Here is a 6800-nt window from a genome sequence, read left to right as displayed (position 1 = left end):
GTTAGGAAGTCTAAGTTTAAATAATCAGAACCAACTGCCAAGTGACAAATTAGAGAATTCAACCCAAACTGTCAGAGCATCTGAGGATTTACCTGAGGTCCAGCAGTCTCAGTGGGACCAACATAATCCTGATGTTCTTTCCTAGGAACTGAGAAGCCAAGTCCAGGGGTGCCGTCTACCACTCAAACCTACTCCAAATCCTCCAAACAGCAAGGAGCTATCCTTGATGTCAACTTCCTAGGGGCTTACCAGAAGTCTATTAAACATTTGAAACAAACAAACAAACAGGAAAAAAAGAAAGATAGAAAGGAAGGAGACAAAGGGAGGGAGGGAGGGAGGAAGGAAGTTGGGAATTTATGAAAGAATATTGTAGAGTTCCTCAATAGGTTTATCTGATTTTTACAGGGAGTTAGCAGTTGGCAGCCATCAAAGTAAAAGCTTCTTTTGTGATAGAACCTCTGCTAAAGCCTGGGTTGTTAAGAGAGGCAGAAAGTTCCCCCTAAAGCCCCTTTCCAGTAGACCCATTCAGTGAATCCGGCTTTGAGAAGTTCAGATTCCCCATGAAACCCGAAAGCAATTATCTCGGATTAGCAAGAGATCAGAAACGGCTTACTTCAAGTATTGTTTTCTAAACCCAGAGGGCTGGTAAAATTATTAGCTGGTAATAATTCCAGAAGCCCTGAAACTGGTAACATTTGTTCAAACTGGGGAGGAAAAATATAAGACCATGACAGAGTATACGTACCTTTAATAGCAGGATATAGTTTAAATGGAGTAAGGGATATTTGTTTTTATTTCAGAAAAATGCACCAGGACCCCAATGAAAGGGCTCCACCTTAGCTCTTGGGTAACTTCTCAGAACCAGGTGCATCAGGGAAAGGTTTTTACAAACTTAGGTACTGAATGATTGATGTCTTGAAGCAGCTCTGATGTATCTGTTTGCATCACATGCTTATGTTTGTATATTTCAGAAAGACCGTGTTGTTGAAAGGAGGGCATACAGGTGTTTAAAATTAACTCAACCCTCTGAAGCATAGTCAAGGAACAGTAAGTATTGGACCAGATATTATGAAAGTGAGTCATTTAATTCTGGGTTAGTCATTTCAATCAAATACTAGTCCATGTGTACTTTAGGAGATAAAATGAGATATACACATGAAAGCCCATAAATGTGATAAAGAGCTGTAAAAAATTAGGGTCATAACCATTACTAAATGTTTCCCAGGCCATAAAGAGGTCCCGATGATATGAATAGTTCTCTTATCAATAGGATACCATTTGCATGTTACTTCCTGTGAAATTAAGGCCACTTAGAATGTTTTCTTTCTTCAGACCTAGCATCCATTTGGCTTAGACATTGAATTTTTGACAGTGAGAGTCTAGGATTGAATGCCTGGTTCCTGGTGCCCAGTGCTCATGAGGGGGTCCCTTCAGAGATAGCAAGGCGGTGGGGTGACCCCTGTACACCCCTGTACACCCCACTGATTCAACTCAGGTGGCCATCGGTGCAGTCCCCTTACCTGAATGGGGACAATGTTTAGTAAGTCTTACTCCTGGATTGGCTTCTCTAGCTGGAAAAAATCTGGAAAAAAATCTCACCTCATTTTTTTTTTTATTTCAGTAATGAAATTATCAGGTAATTTTTTATTATCATATTTGCAAAAATTATAAATTTGAGCAGGTGATGTAGACATGTGTTACATTTGGCCTGAAGTAGCAATTGAGATGCTGTTGTTGTTGTTGTTGTTGTTGTTGTTTTTAAACTACTTTGGAACACAGACATTGTTCTATGGAGCCCCCAAGTGGACATGTGTAGGTATGTCTGCTCTGCAGAACAACACTGGGCAGGCTAGGAAGGAAAAGTTGGGTTTTCAGTCTGTTTGAGGACAGTCTATGTAACCATTAAGAACAAATATGTATCATGCACTAATGGAAAGAATTGTAATGTGGATGCCACACTTAAAAGCAAAACTGCAAAGGGTCAGTGTTAGTGCTGATGGATAAAAATGGGTTGAAACAAGGTCAAGTTGGCATTTTCACCCATGAATTCATATTCATCACTGAATACATTTTTCCATGGCAGATTCCTTACACAGTTTTACACTCCTAGCTGGTCATGTTCTGACTGGTGAACTCGCTTCCTGACCATGACCAACTTGTCCATGTCATGCAGTAGACAGTCTATTTCTCGACCAGATTCTTCTATGACATTAACAGTCTCTCTACTGACAAAAGTACGGTATATACATGTTCACTTCATCCTGTGCACTTTTGATCTTCTGAACAACAGCATAACATCCATTTGTTGCTTTGTAAGTTTTTCGGAGGATAATTAAAATATCCTCTACATCAGATGTTGGCAAACTCTCATTGAAGAATACAACAGTAAATATTTTAGACAAGAGGGAAAATTCAAGAATATTATCTCAGAGCTTATATAGTCCTTTAAAATGTCACCATTTAAAAGCATAAAAACCACTCTTAGCTCCTGAGCTATAAGAAAGCAGGTGGCTGGCTGGATTTGGCCCATGGGTCATAGTTTTCTGAACCCTGCCAGAGATTACGATTTATTTTGCAGATTAATGTATAAAGTTTTGTGACTCTATGCTATTACAAACATGGCAGGTTTTTGTTTTGTTTTGTTTTCAAAATAGTCCATCCTCACACGGGGGAAAGGTAGGGGTTGTCTTCTACCTCCTAGACCATGGTTTGGCCTTTTGGACCATGGGAAGGGGGCCCATATCTGCTTGCCTTATCTCCTGAGTGCTTGCTGTTCACCTGTGAAGTCAATTGTCTATCTACCTCTGAAGACACCTGCCATCCAACTGGTGAAAAGAAGGGTTCGCCTGTGGAGATGACAGACACACGTTAGCCCAGACAGTGAGCGGAGGCAGAAGGTCGGCTGGACTATAAGCTCAGGAAGCCATGCCTAGGACAGGAAGTGTATCTGGCATACTGTGGCCGGGAATAACTGCATTCCTGCATCCGTTCACGGCACTAATGTTGGATGAAACTCTACTCTGTGCTTGTATTAGCACTAGAAGTACAGCTGTGGGCAATACAGAAGAAGTTCTGCATCCCGTGGAGCCTACATTTAAGTAGGGCAAGGCAGATAACACACAAATAGACAAAAAGTCAAGATGATTTCAGATGGTCCTGTGCACTGGAAGAAGATAAAATAGGCTGATGTAACAGTGTCATGGGTTGGGTTGGGGAGTGAGACTTTAGAAGGAGCTGGTTAGGAGAAAGAGCTAGGAAGATCGAATAGAAAAGCAAATGCAGAGACCCTGGGGCAGAAGCTGACAATCACATAGGAATTTGGATCAGGAAGTGCTTTCAAGAGCATGGTGTTTGGTGGAGACAGTAGTCTTTTCTAAGGGCCATTGAATGAAGAAGGTCGGAGAATCACTGGCTAGGGATTAAGTTTTCTAAATCCTGAGAAACTGTGTGAGAAAAGGCATGGGATCCTGGGGAAATAAGAGACCAGTCGGGAAGGTACCAAAGGTTTGTGAAATGTATCCCTGTGCAGTGACAACCCAACATTATGGCTCAAAGGACAGCAATTGACATTTGGCCAAGAGTTTGGATTTTGTCCCGGAGGCAATGGAGAGCCAGCAAAAAGGCAGTTAAGAGTGAGTTTGGAAGATTCACTTTGCAGCACTGTTTAGGATGGGTTGGAAGGAACAGAAAATGGAAGCTGTTTTTCTTTTAATTTTGCAATCTCACAGTTTAATTGACAGTCTGGGAAAATGAAGCATGTACATTTCCCTGTGGTATTTCGGGTGTCTCAGCAGGACTGGGGGAGAGCCAATTGAACTGCATTGGGGAAGCCAACTCCCCGCAGCTGATACGATAACCCAGGCCCAGAACCTTGATCTTAACTTTGAGGGGCTGAAATTCAGCATGTGTCTGAGGAAGCCCCAAGGTTAGAGGGTTGACACTGAGCCCCTAGGTGTCTGAGTTGTCAACAGCAGGGAAAGGGAGAGAAGGGAAGTAGAGGGAGCCCACCGTGCAGCAGCTGGGTGAGGAACCCACGTCATGGGTGCCGGTCTGGGCTCAGGGGCCAGTTAAACTGTGTAACCTCTGGGTCAGTGACTTAACCTCTCTGGACCTCAGCCCCCTCCACTTAGCTTCTCCCCACCCTGATTTCATGAACACAGAGTGAGGGTTCGTGTTGGCGTCTCCCCTCCAGACCGGCTGAATGGGAAGGATCCCAGCATTTGCATTCGGTAAAGGTTCCTCAGGGGATGCTCATGCTCAAGAATGGTTAGGAAGCGCTGGCAGTAGGCATCAGTGCCGTGGGGCAACCCATATCCTGGGTGCCTGAGGAAGCACTGACTCCTACACCATTTTCCAAAATGTACCATCAGTGCGGATCTCTGCTTCCTCTGCCAGCCATGAGGGTGACCTCTTGTAAGCCATCAGTCTCCTTTTCTCCCCTCAGCTTCATGCATCCTTCTCCCACTTTCCACGCCACGGATCCTGCGCCTCACCCTGGGCTGGTGAGGCAAGACCACTGCCTTCTTGACCTGGTGTCCTGCTTCTTCCCTGCCGGCTACCCAAGAGCAGCGTCTTCCTCAGATTCAGAACCCTCAAACATTTTCATTCGTATCTTATTAATGCTTCTCGGCTTCCAAAGTTCAGTCATAGAAAGAGACCCTCCCTCTTCGATCGCCTCACTTAACTTCTAAGAGTCGCCAACACGTTACCTCTAACTTGAGTGAGGACAGACACGCGAGGGACCAAAAGTGTGTGCTCACTTTTAAAGTCAGCTACACTGAGGCATAATTCACCTGCAACCAGGTATACCCGATCTAAAGGAATAGTTTTTTAAAAAGATTTTATTTATTTATTTTAGACAGAGAAAAAGAGAGAGAGCAGGGGGAGGAACAGAGGGAGAGGGCCAAGCTGACTCCACACTAAGTGTGGAGCCCCACTTGGGGCTCAATCCCAGGACCTTGAGATCATGACCTGAGCCAAAATCAAAAGCCAAATGCTTAACCGACTAAGCCACCCAGACACCCCTAAAGGAATAGTTTGATGAGTTTTGACAAATGTATCCACTCTGGAACCACCACCCTGATGGAACATTTCCATCACTCCAAACGGAGAATGTGTTTCACCTGGGTTGATATTACTGCATCTGAACCCAGGCAACAGCCAGCATTTGCGGCATGTGGCCAGGTGCTCAGTGCTCTTCTGCTTGTGGAGGCTCAACTCAGAGGTTAATGCAATTCTCCATGACCTGCAGGGCTCATGGGTAGTACAAAGGTAGGACAAGCAAGTTAAAATGAGTTTCTACCTATTGAAATCTTGCTGACTGTTCAAGGGTCAACTTAAGTCACCTCATCCCTCAACCACAAAGTTGACCCCAATTCTCAAACTCTCTCTAAATTTCCCAAGCCCTAAGCTGCATACATCTTTAAATTATATCTGGTCCATGAGGTTTTTTTTCAGGTGGCTTATAAAACATCCCCAGGATAATAAGATAAGAAGAAATTTGGGCAAGGAGAGCACAGAAATTGAATGAGACTATGTAGAAAGCCATCGAAGGTAAAAATGGGTAAGGTGATGCCCTCCACCTTTACCGAAGAATTATAAAATTCAAAAAATAAGCTGCCCGATCAGTTAAGCCTTCCAATTGTGTCCCTTACTCCCTGGAAATCCTCTGCTCCAGAAAAATAAGGAACTAGCTGGTCAACCCACCTCAAACTCCTTCTGCGAAATTTCACTTTCCCATCCTCACACATTGTCCGTTTTCCTTATTTCTGCCCCAAAGAGTATCACCTCATTTCTACTACTGAAATCTTGCCTACATTATGAGGCACACTTTACACCAACCTCATCTATAGAAATTGACATCGATCCTCACCCTCCTTCTAAATGTTTTGAGCTCTTAGCTGTGTGTCTTTAAATCACACCCAGTCCAGATGGACCCTATGCAGACCTACTGAATCGAGTCTCCTGGGGCCGACCCTTCACTCTGTGGTGTAATTCACACCTGGGTGACTCTGGGCTGGTCCATGTCCTCATTTTACATATAATGGCACAGAAGCCCAAGAAGCTGAGTTTACTTGCTAAATTCTCACAGCAATGATTGTGGAGGCAGAAATTGTGAGCAGGACTCTTGCTCACAGTTTAGTGCTCTTTCTTCCTTCCCAAGCATGCAGACTTCAATGCTAAGTCAGTTAGCATAGTCACATAACACAGTAGAATTATACTGAAAACTTACAAAAGCATAGAACATTTAATGCACTCATGAATGTTGCAAGATTTTAATAAAATCCAAAATGATAATGACGAAGTTATGGTTCAATATAACCTAAAATTAATATTGGAGATAATGTAATATAGAATAGGATTGAAAAATTCTAAGAATGGAATGGAACAACAACAAAAAAGATACAGTCGGAAAACTAGCTTCAATGTAGCCATGATTATCCATCGGCCAGACTCCATTTTTAGTAAGGCCAGGGGGAGGAGGTGTAATTACAGAGCGGAAGAAAAGATCTGGGGTCACACACAAGGAAGAACAACCTGGGGGTGATGGGATTGGGTGGAACAGGGCTTCTCTTGAAATGAAGTAATTCAAGCCTTTAATTTATCTATCATGATTTAAATGTAGTCCTACTGCAAGAAAGAATATATTAAACATTTTTAAGATCTACTTGACTTAAGTTGAGAGCCTCTCATAGAAAATAGAGAATGTTCTGCCCAGCTGATAAGTCGCAATTGCAAATTTCCAAACTGTTTCCTGTCTATGTGGATCTTTCTCTAAAAGGAAACTTACAAAACATCCT

This window comes from Leptonychotes weddellii, chromosome 10, assembly GCF_054177405.1.
Source record: "Leptonychotes weddellii isolate Sample4059 chromosome 10, ASM5417740v2, whole genome shotgun sequence".
NCBI lineage: Eukaryota > Metazoa > Chordata > Mammalia > Carnivora > Phocidae > Leptonychotes > Leptonychotes weddellii.
Note: the sequence above shows the minus strand (reverse complement) of the source record.